This window comes from Garra rufa, chromosome 10, assembly GCF_049309525.1.
Source record: "Garra rufa chromosome 10, GarRuf1.0, whole genome shotgun sequence".
In the NCBI taxonomy this organism is placed as follows: Eukaryota; Metazoa; Chordata; class Actinopteri; order Cypriniformes; family Cyprinidae; genus Garra; species Garra rufa.
The window spans coordinates 27,039,820-27,060,711 of NC_133370.1; the positions used below are offsets into that span (position 1 = coordinate 27,039,820).

The window sequence follows — 20,892 nt, forward strand, 5'->3', positions numbered from 1 at the left end:
GTCAAACGAAGAACTGGCAATGCTTCAGTTAGTGTCATTACAGTTCTGCATGTTTGGAGTAGCTTTACATGACTGGTGTTGGTGCTTTAAATAATGTGTATCTTTAGCTTTAAATGTGTAATGCTTCTATTTGCATGCAACAGTTTAAAAGCAAATAACAGTTCAGCTAAACTTTTGAAAAAGTATTTGGCAACACTACAAGCTACTAAAAAAACTGCTTTTTAAGGGGCCTCTGTCTGTCTGTCTAAATAAACCTATACATTTAAACTAAATACAACTAATACAATTGTAAAACACCATATATAACCATGTCAAAACCACTAAAAAAACATATACATGAAATGTTAAAATGCTATAAAATGCTACTACAATCTAACTTGAAATTTAGGTGACTCTATTCATCTGTCTATCTACATCACTGTTCAAAAGTTTGGGATCAGTAAGATTTTTTAATGTTTTTTTTTAGTCTTTTAGGCTCATCAAGACTGCATTTATTTGGACAAAAATACAGAAAAACAGCAATATTGTAAAATATTGTTACAATTTCAAATAATTGTTTTCTATTTTAATTTACTTCAAAATATAATTTATTTCTGTGTTGAATTTTCAGCATGATTACTCCAGTTTTCACTGTCACACGATCATTCAGAAATCATTCTAATATGCTGATTTATTATAGTGCTGAAAACAGTTGAGCTGCTTAATATTTTTTTGGAACCGGTGATTCTTTTTTCAGGATATTTTGATGAATAAAAAGTTAAAAAGAACAGCATTTATTCGAAATAGAAATCTTTTCTAACAGTACAAGTCTTTACTATCACTACAGCTGAACACATCCTTGCTGAATTAAAGTATTAATTTCTTTAAAAAAAATTACTGACCCCAAATTTTTTAAACTGCAATTTAGATTGTTACAAGGTTACACATAAATAAATGATTTTTCATTTTTAACTTTTAAATGATTAAAGAATCTTTAAAAAAAAGTATCACAGGTTCCAAAAAATATTAAGCGCACAACCGTTTTTAACATTGGTAATAAATCAGCATATTAGAATGATTTCTGAAGGATCATGTGACACTGAAGACTGGAGTAATTATTTTTTTCAGTATTTTTTGATCAAATAAATGCAGCCATGATGAGCATAAGAAACTTATTTAAAAAAAAAAAAAACATAAAAAAATTGTATTGATCCCAAAGTTTGAATGACAGTGTATATAATTAAATAACTAAATAAACAAAGCAATAAACAGAATTGATGCATTTACACTAAATACAACCAATCTATTTGGAATAAACATTATGTATAATCATGTCAATAGCATAATTAGCATAATTTACCTAAATATGCAGTCACTAAAATAAATAAACAAACCAAGCCAAAGGCATAAACAGTATAATAAATAAATACAATCAATTTACATGATTAGTCCAAACAAGATGGTTCACTAAAGTAAACACGGCTACTCACTGGAACTGAAGTTTATTACTGGAAAAGCTATTTTGTCCTGTCATGCAACTAAAAATGGCAGTCAAGTTAGTAATGACACTATTTTAGTTAGTAATTTCCCAACACTGAGTAAGACTCAAAAATAGTGAGTGCTGGTCAAAGAAGCGGGTCAGTCTGCGCAACATTCTGGCTGAGCTGCAGTCGCTCAAAGGACTATATATATTTGTTCTGGTGTTTGGAGTGATTTAAGGAGACGGGAAATGAGGCAGAGCATGACGTGCACGGTCTGTGCAGACTGTGATTTATTAGTCTGACAGACCCCATCACCCACAACACCTCTGTTATGTGCATTCTCTCAATTAAAAATAGCAGTGATGAATGTAATAATGGAGGAGAAAGTCAAAATAATCATAAAAATTAATGGGCTTGTGTCATTTGTCATTTTCCCTGCATCAAAAATGATACTAATTGGTCTTAGCAATGGTTACATAAAACCATTAAATGCAAAAACAGTGTAGTCCGCCAACTATGTTTCAGGGTGAAGCATTACCATTGCTGGCCCGCAAAACCCATGGGGTTTTATAATCCATGGAGACGTGCCTCAGGCACATCACTGCGGGTTGCTCATCCTCGGCTCAATCAGAAATGATAGACATAGTCAGAGTCTCCAACCACATGCTTGTGTTTTCACTCAACTCAATCCTTGCATTAGGTTTACTCCCATCATGCATGGTTGTGCAATATATTACACAGCCACACAGACCAAAGACCTCAGGACTTACTTTTGTTAAAAAACATGGCTTGAGGTCTAGACAGGCCTGAGTGAAAACACCTGGATTTTTTTCTTCTTAGAAATGGCTCTATAACTGCAAGTCTGAGACATCTAGAAAATAACAGTGCAGGCTTTTATTAAAAGAAATGTTTGGTCTTTCAGCTGGCACTGTTTTTTTTTTTTTACATGATTCATGTTCTCAGTATTTCAAGACAAGTGTCTCTACCCAATGAGCAAAGTGAGCTTTGCTGCAAATCTGCGATTAAAACAATCAGAGGAAAACTCAAAGCAGTGTGACGAACACAACTCCACATGGGGTTAAAGCCATCAGCCTTGATTTATGACAAATGATTTGCATACTGCAATAAAACCTTGCCATTAATTGGCATTTTTTAGCCTGCAAAGGGACACATTCTGACATTATTTGGCAGTCACTGTCTTTTACTGAGACTCATTTGATCAGTAAATAACTGACAATTATGGAAGTTCATTGTTCATACTGAATTTCACTATTATGCGCTAAAATAAAAAACAAAAAGTTTTTTGTTAGATATAAAATTCGCTATTACAAGAAAAATTGTCACAACTGTGAGATAAACAATCTAGGGCCCTATGATTTCCATGGTAAACTTAAAGGAACACTCCACTTTTTTTGGAAATAGGCTCATTCTCCAACTCCCCCCCGAGTTAATAAGTTGAGTTTTACCGTTTTGAAATCCATTCAGCCATTCTCCTGTTCTGGCGATATCACTTTTAGCATAGATCATTGAATCCTATTAGACCAATAGCATCGCGTTCAAAAATGACCAACGAGTTTCGGTATTTGTCCTATTTAAAACTTGACTCTTCTGTAGTTATATCGTGTACTAAGACCGGTGGAAATGCAAAGCTTCAATTTTCTAGGTCGATAAGATTAGGAACTACACTCCCATTCCGGCGTAATAGTCAAGGAAGTTTGCTGCCGTAATATGGCCGAAGCAGGAGCAGTAATACCACGCAGCACATGTGCAAATGCTAAACTAGCTGGAAACTCATTTCTGATAATACTCCGCCTGCTTCGGCCATATTACGGCAGCAAACTTCCTTGACTATTACGCCGGAATGGGAGTGTAGTTCCTAATCTTATCAGCCTAGAAAATTGAAGCTTTGCATTTCCACCGGTCTTAGTACACGATATAACTACAGAAGAGTCAAGTTTTAAATAGGACAAATATCGAAACTCGTTGGTCATTTTTGAACGTGATGCTATTGGTCTAATAGGATTCAATGATCTATGCTAAGCTATGCTAAAAGTGATATCGCCACAACAGGAGAACGGCTGAATGGATTTCAAAATGGTAAAAATCAACTTATTAACTCGGGGTTGAGTTGGAGAATGAGCCTATTTCCAAAAAAAGTGGAGTGTTCCTTTAAATCAAAATGTGATATGGGCTAGTGTCAGTGAATATTAAGCCACAAAAATACTAATTAAATATGAATTCTGCATGTTCTGCGTGTCTGTGAATGAATGGCGCAGACGCACAATTTCGTTTACTACACACATACTAAAGAGCACTTGATGCACAATGTGTTTTCAGCCTCTGCCGCCTCAATATATGAGTACATGAACACATAAACAATCTCTAGAATCTCCGTTCTGAGAGTCACTTTATGAGCATTTTTAAAGTATAAACGATAAAACTACCGTAATATATTTCACACACAAAATGAAACGTAAAGGTCTTCACAGCAACCCGTCAGAATAAAAGTTTGGTTTAATTAAAAAACTGATATATATATTAATATATTAATATTAATATATTACTTAATGTAATGATAAGACTATTAATAATAAAATTATTATCAAACCATTATTTTTAATGATTGTTTACCAGGAAAATGTACATACACAGAAGTTTGAGATGCTTTTGATTATTAAAATTTCATGAAACCATTAAAATGGAATCCAGAAAATCAATGGAAAACACAGTATTTGGTAAGAATAAAACCTTAAAAAATTAATTTTTGTTAAACTTTTAACAAATTGCTTTTAAATTGGGTAATTTTCATGATTTAAATTAATTATATATTCTATTTAAATAATATTATTCAATTGAACAATTAATCAGAGTCTAGACCAATTACAACAGATTCCAGAATCAAAAAAAAAAAAAAAAATTGGTAAAAAAGGAATTTGGAAAAAAAAAATAAAACAGATTTAGATTTTTTATTTTTATTTTTACTTAAACAAGCTTTCATAGACAAGAGCAGAAGATTTCAGTGTGACATAAATCAATAAAAACGTACAGTCAAACCAAAAATTACTTAAACACCAGATATAACTTTTTACATTTTTTGAGGTGCAGGACACTATAGTTCATTTATGTAAGTGAGGATAGCAAAAACAAAGCAAACTGTGACATATTATACTCACAAATTCTTCATACAGTGGACTACCAGTAAAATTGATTAAAAAAATTTGGGACCAAAGATTATTCAGACACTTTGACCTGACCATGTTTTGCTTAAGTGCTTTTTCTTTAAATGCTAATGCAACCTTTTACACCACAGACTGAATAAAATTAGGCACTGCTTGGTAATTGGTCAACAAAGTATTGATAGTAGTCTACATTTTTGGTTGACTGTAATCTATTACATACCTTTCTATCAAAGTTATCTAACATTATCAAGAAGAATTTGTTCTGACACAGTTTAAGTTCTTGTAATATTTTATTATCATTTTCTAAACTTATAGCGAATAAACTGTGATAATGTGAGAAATGTTGAAGGTGTCTGAATAAAGTTTGATTTGACTGTATTTATAAATCAGTTAAAGCAAGAGGAAAGAAAGACAGCAAGAGGATTCCTTTGGTTAAATACTTGTTTACCATATAATGTAGCTTCCACGTGCCAAATGACTCATGCGAAAATGCTGAGGAAAGACACTTCCACTTTGAATCACACATTTTGAAAATATAAATAATCAAACATGTCAGCAAGCCTGAGGTCCTTCCTGTTCATAACAGATAATGACAACACAGTCTGTCTATACATAAGATAATTCTGTTGATCTATCAAATTCGATTCATGTCTATATCTATCAATCTATATATCTCATAATATATCTCTCTCTATCAATCTGTTCAGGAGTTGTGTGCAGACACATTAGTCTAAATTTGATCCAGTGCTTTGTCTGGCTCTTTTCTTTTAAAGGGAACAACACTAAGAGGGAGTGGTGACAGTATTTTCCCATAAAGAGAAATAATCCAAAGAATAAAATGCTGGGAGGTTTCCTGGGTCTGTCTTACCTCACTCCTTAAGAATGTCCCGTGAGACTGAGGCCAGATTGTGAGGTTGTTTTACCGCCGCAATAAGTGTGACTCATGTGCGTTTCTGAGCAATGGTCTACACTGAAGTGGACTACGCAGAGGTTTCTACAAAGCCGCCTTGATTTACAGGTTATGGCTGTGATTCAACGTCTTTGGAGAGTCCTTCTTTTCATCAGACGCTTCACCGAGTGAAAGCTATAGGCTCTCATTACTGCCATGTTTTAGTTTAGTCAATGGCATGTAAAAGGCCCCTTGTCAGAAATGTTACACTCACCAACTTATAAAAAAGAAAAAAACGCGGTCCAAGCAGACACACAGGTGGTTGATATGGTGCCTTTGGGGCTCAGTGGTGCAGAAGTAATAGCTACACTTTCTCTAGGCATTACGTTTCCAGAACTCAAAATAAAAAAAGAAGTACCACCACACACTTCTGAGTTAGATTAGGGAGGAAAACAAACAAGCGCCATCTGTCAACAATCACATGGGTTTAGTTTTAGCTACCTGCTCCTTCCATTCATTACCTGTTTATTTGGAGTCCAGCTTTAGCGCGGCGCAGCTCTTGCAGTCCAGAGAGGATTTGTACTCCTACCTGTGGAATAAAGAGCAAAAAACTGATTCAGTTCAACAGGTGCAGTTAATATTCAACCGAACATTGACATTTTCAAGAGAGAACAAGCTTTTTGTTTAAATGAAAGACAGACGTACTGTGTGCCACTTTCCCCTTCACTGTCTGTCTGCTTCTTTTTAGAAAACTAATCAAATGGTACACTTAAGATTGTGTGAACACTGCTTTTCCCTTGAAAATGACTAAGTCAACCCATAATGCAACAGAACGGCGGGACACTAACCACTCGATTGCATTAAGTGATTCACTGGAACCAGTTTGTAATGTACTCACTGGACTAGTGGCCTACTTTAAACCAAAACATGGTGGAAAAATGGTTTAGACCCATTCCTGTGCTTGCGCTCCCTTTAAATCTGATCTTTAGATTCAATCGGCCTTTCTTACTCAGCAAATAATGGGAATTCGAACAGGCGTATAATTAAAAAGCAATTTCCGATGCTATCGGCTAAGGATTCGTAAACGCTGAGTAATGTTGCATTAATTCAACTGCAGTTCTGCCATGACCATTTCCATCATTACACAGCTTCACTCGTTGTAGCACAAAATGATTCATCACATTGCATGAAATCATAATTGCTGATTCATTCTTTCGGTGAACTCAGACTGGGTAGATGTTTATAAAAACAGGCTAAAAAGAAGTAATCAATGGCGTTTGGAAGAGCTCCATCCATACCAGAACTCTAGAGAGTGACATACAAGTGCTGGCTTATGCTATGTTGATATATTTAGCTGTTTACATATACTGACTTTCCAAACTTAGTATGTTTCAGTGTGAGTAAGTTTCAGTGCACATACGTATGCAAAACCACAAAGACCACGGCTCGCCCACTGACTCAGTGCCCCAAAAGGAAAAAAAAAAATCATGATTGAGTAGGTGCAAACCTATGATATATTTTTTCTTGTCAGGGGAGTAAATCCCAGAAGTTTGAATGATTATTTTTCTTGGCTTTTAGCTCTTTGGTTTGTTTTTCTCTGTTAACAGACTGACCAGACCTACATTTATATCTAAACTTTTAGCAAAATGAAAACAACTAAGTGAAGATATTTTTGCATTGTGGCATTAAAGGATTAGTTCACTGCCAGAATAAAAATTTCCTGATAATTTACCCACCCCCATGTCATAACAGATGTTGATCCAAGACTTTCTTTCTTACGAAAAGAAATTAAATTTCTGAGGAAATCATTCCAGAAAACATTTCTGAGGAAAAAGAATCATTTTAGGATAAGACCCTTATTTCTCAGCGGGGATTGTGTTCAGCCCTTTGAAGCTGCATTGAAACTGAAATTTGGACCTTCAACCCATTGATCCCTATTGAAGTCCACTATATGGAGAAAAATCCTTGAACGTTTTCCTGAAGGAAAGAAAGACATGAACATCTCTGGTGACATGGGGGTGAATAAATTATCAGGTAATTTTTATTGTGGAGGGAAACAAATCTTTTAGGTTCATGACAACACGTTTCACAACAAATTCTCACTACTGTAATGTGTCAAGAAAATAAAACACATTTTTATATAAATCTGAGTAAATGCTCCTAATCTCAGTTTGTTACCTATATAAAAGACACCTGACCACAGAAGCAATCAATCAGATACCAAACTCTCCACCATGGCCAAGACCAAAGAGCTGTCCAAGGATGTCAGGGACAAAATTGTAGACCGACACAAGGCTGGAATGGGCTTAAAGACCATCACCAAGCAGTTTGGTGAGAAGGTGACAACATTTGGTGCAATTATTCGCAAATGGAAGAAACACAAAATAACTGTCAATATCCCTCGGTCTGGGGCTCCATGCAAGATTTCACCTCGTGGAGTTTCAATGATCATGAGAACAGTAAGGAATCAGCCCAGAACTACACGGGAGGATCTTGTCAATGATCTCAAGGCGGCTGGGAACATAGTCACCAAGAACACAATTGGTTCGACTGATATTCTGCAGCGCCCTCAAGGTCTCCCTGCTCAAGGAATCACATGAACAGGCCGTCTGAAGTTTGCCAATGAACATCTGAATGATTCAGAGGAGAACTGGGTGAAAGTGTTGTGGTCAGATGAGATCAAAAATTGGACTCTTTGGCATTAACTCAGCTCGCCGTGTTTGGAGGAGGAGGAATGCTGCCTATGACCCCAAGAACACCATCCCCACAGTCAAACATGGAGGTGGAAATATTATGCTTTGGGGGTGTTTTTCTGCTAAGGGGACAGGACAACTGCACTGCATCAAAAGGGACGATGGACAGGGCCATGTACCGTCAGGGCCAGGGCATTGAAAATGGGTCTTGGATGGGCATCTGGCATGACAATGACCCATAACACACGGCCAAGGCAACAAAGGGGTGGCTCAAGAAGAAGCACATTAAGGTAAACTGATTATTAAAAGATTATTTGAGTATGTTTTACGATAAAATGCTATTTCAGTCTTTGTACGTTAGACATTTACGTAATTTACGGGTGGGACATGTCCCCACCACTTTTTGGCAGAGTCGATATTGTCCCCATGACTTTTTTGAAACATCTCGCGGCAAGGACGTACCTGATGCAGATGAAACATACATGACATTTGTTTCTGTTAAATAAGCGACAATCTGGTGCTAGAATCTGTTGTTTTTAAAATCATGATGAATGTTTGTGTATTTTTAGTTATGTTTTTAGTATTTTTAGTTCTTGTGGCTCTTACACAGTCTCACACACCAGCGCTTAAATGTATCGCTTAAATTCCGGTCAAATCACAAAACAAAACATAAATTGTGTCCCAGCTCTGCATATACAATTATTGATGAACATCTCTGATTTTAAAGCAACACTAAGTAACTTTTCCCTCAATGCTCCCTCTACAGGTTGGAGGCGGAATTGTCAACACCAAAGAGTTGTTTTTACCTTAAAATAATGTTTCCGAACTTGTGTCAGTGGTTCATCAACTCATAACAGGGTGAAACGGCACTTTCATATTCGCTTTGCGACCCTCTATCGGCCATAACAGCACTATGTAAGTTTGGGTCGTCGGGTCGCGGTTTTGTAGTTCAAATGAGACTACAAATGCGACTTGCTTCACGGCAGGCTTCACAAAAGGTTTTCATACTTTTATAAAGTCATACAACGTACTCTACCTTGTCACTGGACATCGTTATTTCCAAAGCCGGTCCTGGATAGCCTCCAAACAAATAACGTGCATGTGACGCGACGGTAGGCTAAATTATTTATGACAGCGGTAATGGACAATTCCGCTTCCAACCTGTAGAGGGAGCGTTGAGGGAAAGTTACTTAGTGTTGCTTTAATAAGGAGAAAAAAAATTACACGTGGCGGATTAGAACCCAAGACCTCCTACATGCCTAACGTAAATTCTACCACTATACCAATTAGGAGTATGAATTATTGCATATCTATGCATTTATTCACTGATGTGAAAGATTTCAGCCCTAATACTGTGCTACAATAATAAAGGCAAAAACACCAACAGTGACAGTTTCTGAGTGAAATGGCTTCTACACCAATCTGTGTATAATCCTTTTTAAAGGGTTAATTCAACCAAAAATGAAAATTCTGTCATTAATTATTCACCCTCAGGTCTTTCCAAATCCGTAAGACGTTCGTTCAACTTCGGAATGCAAATTAAGATTTTTTGATGAAATCCGACAGCTTTCTGACCCTCCATGGACAGCAAGGGCCCTACCTTTGTGTTTCAAAGATGAACAAAGGTCTTACGGGTTTGGAACAACATGAAGGTGAGTAATTAAATAAATAATTTTTCATTTCTATCCCTTAAAACTCTTGAAAATAGGCTTAATCTTCTGTGATGAACTACAGTTTCTTTGATTTGTCCCTATTGAAGTCTACTATATGAAGATAAAAACCTAATGTGAATCCTATGAAAACTGTCAAGATGATGTCTGGGTTTGGGTTATATAACCCAAACATCATCTTGACAGTTTTCATAGGATTCACATAAATGTTTAATAAACAATCTATATGAACAGCTACTGAACTTGTAACCTCAGAGAGGTTGGGCTTATTTCTGGTCTGTATTTTTGGAAACCTTCAGATGAGCTCAGTGTTGACCTGACCCCAAGGTAAAGATGCAAATAGAACCCTTTCCCATTTTAAACCCTGTGTAACAGTGCCTAGTTTGGCAGATACATGTGATATAATAGCTAACAATAACACTAGCAAAAACTTGTCTAAACAAATTGAGATGCTTGACTCACGATTCATGAGCAGGTCATCTTAAGAGTTCGAGACTCATCCAACTGCCATGTGCAATAATGAACAAAAGGATCGTAAGGCCCAATCCTTATTACACCCTTCATCACAAGCTCTTACAGGAAAGTTCCTTTAACATCCTGAAAATATAGTTACAAAACAATCACAATCAACAGCCATTAGTGACCCACCCAGGGAGGAACCGCTGTATCATTCGGTTTAAAGACTGGGTGTGACAAAACAAACGTGCATATTTATATGTCTGAAGTGAAATAAACCCATTAAATATTACCGCATCAGACAGAATGAGTCACATTGACTATTTTTATATTGCAAATTTTTTGTTGGAGTTTGCACATGGCCCAAGGTGACCATTCTTTTTGACCAATGAATATCAATGATGTTTCAATGATTTTTTCCCATGACCTTTCCTCCTGTTTGTAATTACTAGATAAGGATTTTTCATTTGTAGAGAGATTGCCTGGCCTGATCTCAATCTTTTTAATAAAATAAAATAAAATAAATAAAATAAAATAAATTATGTTGTAGTTTACAAAGATTTACATGACTTTTACTATTTTTCCAAGTCATTTCTATGCCTAAAGAAAAAAATCTTTAAATATCTAATAAATCTGAAAAATAAAATGGTGGTAGATGGTCACAGAAGCTCCTCTTTGTATGAAAAGAGCAGCAATTCAGAGCTCAGAGATTCTTCGTACAATATGGATTAAAATATCACCTTTTGTAAAATAAAGTAAAATAAAATAAAATAAAATAAAAAACACAAAATAAAATAATAATAAAAATAATAAAATAAAATAATATAATTAAATTAAATTAAAATAAATTAATATAAAATAAAATAATAACAATTTTTAAAAAACAATTGAAGTTTATAAATATATACATGACTTTTACTCTTTTTCCAAGTAATTTCCAGGCCTAAAGAAAAAATCTTTAAAAATGTAACAAATGTAAAAAATAAAATGGTGGCAGATGGTCACAGAAGGCCCACTTTGTAGGAAAAGAGCAGCAATACAGAACTCAGAGATTATTTAAACAATATAGATTAAAATATCTTCTTCTTTTGTAAAAAAAAAAAAAAAAAAAAAAAAAAACAATAATAATAATAATAATAATAATAATAAATAATATATAATAAAATACAATTATTAAAATAAAATAAAATTTAGTACTTCACACGTCATATTCAAACCTAAAGAAAACAATTATATAATAAAAAAAATTTACACTCTGAAAAATAAAATGGTGGTAGATGGTCTGGTTTGAAAAGAGCAGCATTTCAGAATTCAGAGATTCTTTGAACAATATAGATTAAAATATCTCCTTTTATAAAATAAAATAAAACAAAACAAAACAAAAAATAAATAAAATACAAAATAAAATTAAATAAAATGAAAACAAAATAAATTCATATAAATTAAAACTATAATTAAATTAAATTAAAACAAAATGTTGTAGTTTACAAACAATTTAAATTACTTTTTTTCAATCTAAATGAGTCATCACCAGACCTAAACAAAAAAAAATCTAAAAAATAAAATAATGGCAGATGGTCACAGAAGGCCCTCTTTGTATAAAAAAATGAAATTCAGAGCTCAGAGATTCTTTGAACAACATAGATTAAAATATCTCCTTTTGTATCTTACATAAAAGAAATAAAGGGCTTAGAACCAAATAAAGCTAAATTACGACAAAACATTCCTTTTAAAATGTCTACTAAAAGGAAACTTTCACACATAAAGCTTTTCTTTAGCTTTTTATATAAAGTTTCAATTTCAACCCACAAAAAAATTCACTCTCTCTGTTGTTACTTTGTTCTTCTCTCCTCACATCCAAATCTCATCCTCAAGTGTTTTTTATTAACCACAGCCAAAAAGAATGTCTCTGTAGTTTTGTGACAATTCTTTGGTGTAAGATGAAAAGTAGAGCGAATACATACCTTGCCTTGTCAAACGAACCTGACAGGCTCTTGATGCATTTACCAAAGGCTTTCCGACCAAAGCTTCACCTGGGAATCTCCCATCTTAGATCTTCTCAGTAATCCAACATCTCTACCTGGCTCTCTTTACGCCCATAGATGTGTTTCTATCTATTCATCTCTTCAAATCAGCTCCTCCAGCGCGCTCCAGTTAGGCCACACCTGTGCTGGGGTGCAACATCTGTGCAATCAAACTTGCTCTACTCCCAAACCTCCCAAAAAATCCCTCCCTACAGTGCCAAAACAAGACCTTTAGGGAGAGAGAGCGGAGAAAGAGTGAAAGAGGGGTGTTTGGGAGTACATTAACGACCATGCTCTCTGCTCATTTTGCCCATCCAGCTGCAAGAGCGTTTGTAGCCATGGAAACTACTTAAACGCAGCCTGAAGGAAGTGTGTCATTGTGTTTTAGCAATGCACCAGAATAAATAGGGTGCAAATAAGAACACAAGCAGCTAAATACTAATCAGGGTCGGTCACATGGAGCCCCAAGGTCTTTTAAATAATGCACAAAAGCCCTGTAGGGCATAAGGTATCATAAACATGGCCTTATATACAAAATCATCTTAGAAGCACTGTGCTTTCCCCTTATTAGCAGGGGAAAGCATTGATATTGCAGTCATGTCGACATGTTGCAACCTTCACTATGTTACAGTGTGTTCCTACTCAGGACCCCACCCACAACCAGGGCGTTTTCCAAAAAACAATCATTAAGATCTTTCCAAAAAATGAGTCTGAGCTCAAAGTTTATTGCCTGCAGACAAACAAACGTCAGCTTTCTACCCAGCAGTCTCACAGTAATGAGGTTGTATTTTAAGAAAACATAGCATTGACTTTCACAGGAAACGCATCAGCATTCGACAGCGGTCCTTTGGGTACAGCTGATCCCCGGTGACTTTTATAAATAGCTGTTTTGGGCAAATATGCGAACTTCTCTTCTATATAAAGCCAGATATTCGTCTAAAAAAAGTGGCCTTCAGCATAAAGTCTTTCATCCTAAATTTAAAACCATATGCATCCAAATAAACAAAGTACAAATATATGCAAATCAACATACCATGTGGAATTGATGCACTGTAAATGTAAATGATATTTTTTTGTGTCGTTTCCCTCCAAAATGATGGGATTTGTTCAGAATTATTTATTATTTTAGCCTTTCTAGAAGAATAAATAGTTTCTTCAGTAGTGGGAGGAACTTACCAAGTGGAAATTTCATTTGCTAGCACACACCATTCAAATCAGTTTGAGCGAACGCAGGCAATATGAGTAATAGGCCTTGAAGCATAAACGCAAGTCTTTCATCCTAAATTTAAATGTAAATAAGCAAAATAGACAAATATGGAAATCTAAAAAAATCCAGCAGCCAAATTAAAGAGTACCTATTATGCAAAATCCACTTTTACATGTTGTTTGGACATAAATGTGTGTTGACAGTGTGTGAACACAACCACCCTATGAAACAATGATAGAAATCATCACCGACTTCTTATTTTTTAATGCCTATTAAACCAAACCAGTTTCATTAGGCATGTGGTTTCGATTCTCAAAGCGGTGTGATGTCACTTTGTTTAGGCCCCGCCCACGGGCGCTGAATGACAGCCCTGCATTGCCATAGTTACTCAGCAAGTTGTGTTTGGTTGTACGCTGTCCTCTATTTTCTCCACACTCCAGCAGTAGTAACGTCAACAATGTCGTAAGCAATCCTGGTGTTCCAGAAATGATTCACAGCGCTTCACTCTTTTCACATTTTGTTATGTTACAGCCTTATTCCAAAATGGATTAAATCCATTATTTTCTTCAATATTTTACAAACAATACTCCATAATGACAACGTGAAAAAAGTTTGTTCTTGGAGGAAAAAAAAATAGTATTCACAGTACAGCCTTTGCTCAATACTTCATTGATGCACCTTTGGCACCAATTACAGCCTCAAGTCTTTGAGTATGAGGCCTCACAGGGCTCTACACTTACTTTTCTTTTTCTCCTAACTTAAAAAATTTAGGAGCACAGTCAAAATTTCAGAAGCACCTTCTAATCAATAATCAAAAAATCTGATAAAAAATTTGTCTTCCCATTACGAGGTGATATTTGACTCCTTAAAGTGATTTAAGCTTTTTTTTTTTTGTTAAGATTTATTTTTGGCATTTTTGCCTTTACTGTGATAGGACAGATCAGAAATGACAGGAAGCAAAGTGGGAGAGAGAGATAGGGGGCAGGATCGGGAAATGTCCTCGAGTCGGGATTTGAACACGGGACGCCCGGAGCGCAACGACGCGCATGTCGGCGCACTGCAGTAGTCAATTGGTCGCACTGTAGGGTCATGCTACAAGCTTGGCACAACTATTTTTGGGCAGTTTCTCCCATTCTTCTTTGCTGTACCTCTTAAAGGAACACTCCACTTTTTTTGGAAATAGGCTCATTCTCCAGCTCCCCCCGAGTTAATAAGTTGATTTTTACCGTTTTGAAATCCATTCAGCCGTTCTCTTGTTCTGGCGATATCACTTTTAGCATAGCTTAGCATAAATCATTGAATCCTATTAGACCAGTAGCATCGCGTTCAAAAATGACCAACGAGTTTCGATATTTGTCCTATTTAAAACTTGACTCTTCTGTAGTTATATTGTGTACTAAGACCAGCAGAAATGTAAAGCAGCGGTTTTCTAGGCTGATAAGATTAGGAACTACACTCCCATTCCGGCGTAATAGTCAAGGAAGTTTGCTGCCGTAACATGGCCGAAGCAGGCGCATTAATATCACACAGCGCCTGAAATTAGATCCCAGCTAGGTAACTTCCAATGTGACCGGTGCTAAGTTTGTGTAATTCCGGTTGTTGCAGCTGTCAGAGTTGCAGCTGGTAAATTGTTAGTGGCTGGATTTACCTGTGTGTGATTAGCTATGGTTATGTGCATTGTAAGGGGCTGTGATAGTAAGTCGAAGACGTAATCTACTACCATCTTTCATAGAATTCCCACGAAAAAAAAAGCAATTTCGACTAATGAATCAATGGCTGGCTGCTCTGAACATAGATCTCAAAACACCGTTAGAAACGATCAAGAAATGGCGTGTTTGCTCCGAGGATTTTGAACCAGATGACTATTTGGATAGTTTTACCGGTACTACAGCACGGCGTCTAAGGGACACGGCGATCCCAACAATCTTCAAACTAACGTTACAGACAGGACAACAAGGAGCATCGCCCACGGCTGTAAGTGAAACATGATTAATTGCTAACGTTACCTGTGAAATGCAACCCCTGACGACTAGGTTTGGGCGAACAGTTGGCTTAGTATTTGCTATGACCAAATTCCATGTGTGATTGCAAAAGAAAGTTATTGCGAACAGTCGGTGGTGTTTTAAAGTCAGTTTTGAGTAAAAGTGTACATCATGAATGTAAGCCTGAAAATGCAAACTGACAGTATGCATTTAAAATCTTTATATTATATAATGTAGCAGGAATAACTTACTCTTGCGACAGCTGGCCATTAGGTCCACTCGGCGTGTGACGTTTTTTCTAGTTTATTTTGTCAAACCGGAAAAAAAAATCGACTATTGCAGGATGCAGCATTGCATCCAAGTCCTCGGATGTTGCGACCTGACACTTCCTCATCAGGTAGATCCACCCTTGCCATCGATGGCAATACCTAGTCCCACTCGCGACAACACAGGCACTCACTTTTAGTTGGCATGGGTTGGCAAGCCCCGCCAGCGCGAATCTGCTCTCCTCATCCCTTCTGTCCCAGGCAGTTCAGACACACTTTCTTGTCTTTCGCGTACCAAAACCTTAGCTTCAGTGAATTCTGGTTCAAATTGATACGGTTTAGGATCTGCACCAAAGTAAATATCTTCTAAATCGTCTCTCACAAATGTCTCCATGGCGAGGAACGCTGTCTGTGCTGTGCATGCACGTTGGATATGTTGACGGAAGTAAACATTTGCACATGTGCTGTGTGATATTACTGCGCCTGCTTCGGCCATGTTACGGCAGCAAACTTCCTTGACTATTACGCCGGAATGGGAGTGTAGTTCCTAATCTTATCGGCCTAGAAAACCGTATCTTTACATTTCCGCTGGTCTTAGTACGCGATATAACTACAGAAGAGTCAAGTTTTAAATAGGACAAATATCGAAACTCGTTGGTCATTTTTGAACGTGATGCTACTGGTCTAATAGGATTCAATGATTTATGCTAAGCTATGCTAAAAGTGATATCGCCAGAACAGGAGAACGGCTGAATGAATTTCAAAACAGTAAAAATCAACTTATTAACTCGGGGGGAGTTGGAGAATGAGCCTATTTCCAAAAAAAGTGGAGTGTTCCTTTAAGCTCTATCAGGTTGGATGGGGAACGTCAGCAAACAACCATTTTCAGATCTCTCCAGAGATGTTCAATCGGGTTCAAGTCTGGGCTCTGGTTGGGCCACTTAAGGACACTAACAGAGTTGTCCCGTAGCAACTCCTTTGTTATCTTGACTGTGTGCTTAGGGTAGTTGTCCTTTTGAAAGATGAACTATTACCCCAGTCTGAGGTCCAGAGCGCTCTGGAGCAGGTTTTCATCAAGGATGTCTTTCTACACTGCTGCATTCATCAGTCGCCCAGTTCCAGTCTGTGAAAAACATCCCCACAGCATGATGCTGCCACCACCATGCTTCACTGTAGGAATGGTATTGGCCAGGTGATATGCGATGCCTGGTTTCCTCCAGATATGACGCTTGGCATTTAGGTCAAAGCGTTCAATATATGTTTCACCAGACCAGAGAATTTTGTTTTTCATGGTCTGAGAGTCCTTCAGGTACCTTTTGGCAAACTCCAGGTGGGCTGTCATGGGCCTTTTATTGGCTTCCATCTGGCCACTCTACTATACAGACCTGACTGGTGGAGTGCTGAAGAGATGGTTGTTCTTCTGGAAGGTTCTTGGTCACCTCCCTGACCAAGGCCCTTCTCCCCCGATCGTTCAATTTGGCCAGGTGGCCCGCTCTAGGAAGAGTCCAGGTGGTTCCAAACTTCTTCCATTTAGGGATGATTAAGGCCACTGTGCCTTCCCCAGATCTGTGCCTCGATACAATCCTGTCTCGGAGGTCTACAGACAATTCCTTGGACTTCATTGCATGGTTTGTGCTCTGACATGCATTGTAACTGTGGGACTTTATATAGACAGGTGTGTGCCTTTTAGGGTTGTGACGATGAGGAAATTTCCCCACCGGTTAATCGGCACGTGACAACACCGGTAATACCGGTATCACCGTGGGGGTGGGGGTTTGCTCTTTTTTCTGCTTTTAAATAGCTTATAAATGCGTGCGTATTATACTTTCACTTTCAGTTTTGCGGGAATTGGCAATTCGGCGTCAACGGTTTTAATGGACGACAACAAAACTACAAAAAAAACAAACTTTGGACCCAAAATATTGCCAAACAGGTGCTTTTGGACACTAAATCGTCCGCCATTCTCTTTCTGTAAATTCGACTCCTCGCACAGATAATTAACACGGCCAATTCACCATCAGCAATCATACTCCGTATCCAAGCACTACAAGAGAATCCCTTTAAATAGCCAAGCAGTCTTACCTTCATCATCTCTTGTTTTCAGCATCCCTCTCCCTGGGCAGGGGGAGTGCCCCGTGCTCGGCCAAACATGCTTAACTTTTACGCTGTTTATTATATGTAAGCGCGAACTCCTCACGTGATAAATAAAATATGACGCATTGTAGCTATGTTCAGTTTTTAATTATATTGCATGCTCTCGTCTTAAGTAAATTATTTAGAATAATATTTTCCATTCAATTCAAATAAATATTTAATTAAAAAACGAATACTTAAAAAATAAAAAAAATAAAAAAAAAGTGGAGACGGTGTCACGGGGGAAAAGTGATGTCACCGGTGTTGCGTCTTAAAACCGGTAACACCGTCAACACCGTCTATCGTGGCAAGCCTAGTGCCTTTCCAAATCATGATCAATCAACTAAATTTACCAAAGGGGAATCCAATCAAGTTGTAGAAACTTCTCAAGGATGATCAGTGGAAACAGGATGGACCGGAGCTCAATTTTGAATGTAAAACAAACGCATCCTCCCTGCGCTATCGAGTCGGTCGTGCGGCCAATGACAGATCAGAGCAAGCTCTGTAACACTGCGCTGTTTCATCATACTTTTGGTGTGTTTAGCTTCCCATAGTATGGCTTAAAGGTCATTGCACACTAAGTCAGAAATTTTCACACGTCAAAAAAATAAATATGACCTCAAGTTGTGTCAATCACGTTTACACACTGCCTCCGAAATTTCATCCGTCATAAAAAAAAGTTTCGGATAAAGTTCGATTTTCTGCGTTTTCGCAGCAGTGGAAGGTTTTAATAGGAAAGGATGACACAGATGAGAAAAAAACTAAAATTTCAGACTTATGCAGCTAATTTGCATTTAAGATGATACACAACAAAACAGCTCTTTTTTTAGACACACCACAAAAATGTTTCCATGTTAGAATAAATGATCTGTGGAATATTATAAGCTGAAACTTTACAGACACATTCAGGGGACACTCAAGAATATTTCATCTTGTAAAAAGGGGCATAATAGGTGCCCTTTAACATGTATAATTCCAATAGCAATGACATTTGTAATGTTTAACCTGATTAGTACTTTTCCATAACACCCCAGCTTCTAAGACTGAAATGTCAAAACTAGGCTACAAATGCTTATTATTTTCCTTGTTTCACTCGTCTGTCTATGTGGCTCTCCTATGGTCCACAGGGGTGTCATTACTGGTTGTACATGCACTGGAAGTGAGCGTACCAGCCTGCAAGGCAGAAAGTATAACAGTCACCCTGAGCTCCATCTCGACGCCCACGGACCACCTCAGCACGGCCTCAGTCTGAGAGCTAACATCCACTCTTATCCAGCAATCAATAAACCACAACTGACTAAAAGCCATCCCGTTATATCAGGCCCATCAGTGTCTGAGGGAGGTAGCGTTCATAAACAACATCAGCAGCCGCCATGACCCGCATTTATGGAATGTGATGAAAGTTTTCATGCTTGTTTTCTGTCCTCTCACTTTCCCCTAGGGAAAGATCTGATTTATGATTTCTGCTTCCCCCCACAGAGCAGCGGAGCCATTAGGGTGAAGAAAGAGCAAGTAAATTTATGGAGAGCACTTTCCCATTGACTTGGTAAGGAGGGGCGTTGGTTACGACCCCTGTCCTTTCCACAGCTGCTGGAAGGATCTAAACAAAAACATGTCCACATGTCTTCAGCGCTTTCCTGACAAACCAGTGAGGCTGTATGAGGATGGACAGACAAAACAACAAATGATTTAGGAATCCTATCAGGTTTTGTTTCCTTCCAGTCCAAGCAGGATTCTTAAGTATTGTGGCCAACAAGGTTTTAGAAGGTCATATTCTGCAGAAGCAGCACACAAACCCTCGGTGTTAATTTAGGATCACTGAGATTCAATTATAATTTTTTACTCATATTTTGATTTTATATTCCATTTTCATTATAATTTTAGTTAGTTTTAGTAATATTGTGTGTGTGTGTGTGTGTGTGTGTGTGTGTGTGTGTGTGTGTGTGTGTGCGTGTGTGTGCGTGTGTGTGCGTGTGTGTGCGTGTGTGTGCGTGTGTGTTTATGTCTATATAGCTTTTATTGCTTTTTATTTTAAATTTCAGTTTTAGTTATTTAAAAAAAAAATCAATAAAGGTTTGAAATATATTATTTTATTTTATTTTAGTTAATGCTTGTTTTATTTCATTTTAGTTATTTTAGAACATCATGCAAGTTAAACTAAAGGAAAACAAGAAATGTTACCTTGGCACCTATCTGAAATAAAATGTTGAAAAAGTTTTTGTAATATTTTATTAAAATTTCGTAATATTTTATTTTATTTTAGTTAATGCTTGTTTTATTTCAAGTAACATTTTTAAGGTTTTAGTTATTTTGGAACATCAATTTAAACTAAAGGGAAACAAGAAATGTTACCTTGGCACCTAGCTAAAATAAAATAAAATTAAATAAAGGTTAATTAGTTTCATTTAACTACAATTTACCTAATGTTAAAAAAATGACTAGTTTTTAAAATCTTAAGTTTCTTTAAAAGTGTTAAAATGAACTCTAAAATAGGTTGTAAATAAAAAATCTGAACATTTATTTTATTATTTTATTATGAACATTTATTTTATTATTATTTATTCAACTTATTAATAAATGTTAACTAATTTCTTACCTTATTTTGGGTTTATTTAAGCAATATTTGAGTTAAATTAAATTAGTCAGATGGTTGGGTTAAACATTTAATTTCATTCAGTGCTGGGTTGTTTTCAAGTGTAACATTTTAATGGTTTTAGTTAACTATAACAAACCTGCAACCTCTTGCATGTGCTAAACAGCTTAGTATCCACCGGTCATTGTGTTCTTCACTGGTGGTGGCGCTCAGAAAGAAAATAAATAAGGAAATGGGGCGGCACCCCTCTGATATTACTATTCCACATGCTTGCTGTTCTCATGGGCTCACCCTAGTGCAGGTTTTTCCATAACATAAAAAGAAAGATTTATTGGCATTC

General features: G+C 36.8%; 1 protein-coding gene across 1 annotated transcript in view; it reads right to left on the bottom strand.

The window, feature by feature from the left end:
• Nucleotides 1-20,892, bottom strand: part of LOC141344535 (serine/threonine-protein phosphatase 2A regulatory subunit B'' subunit alpha-like) — a 101,748-nt gene that overhangs the window by 69,689 nt on the left and 11,167 nt on the right. The window contains exon 2 of the mRNA XM_073849414.1: nucleotides 6,050-6,117. The gene's annotated coding sequence lies outside the window, so the exon portion shown is untranslated. The remainder of the gene's footprint in view (nucleotides 1-6,049; nucleotides 6,118-20,892) is intronic.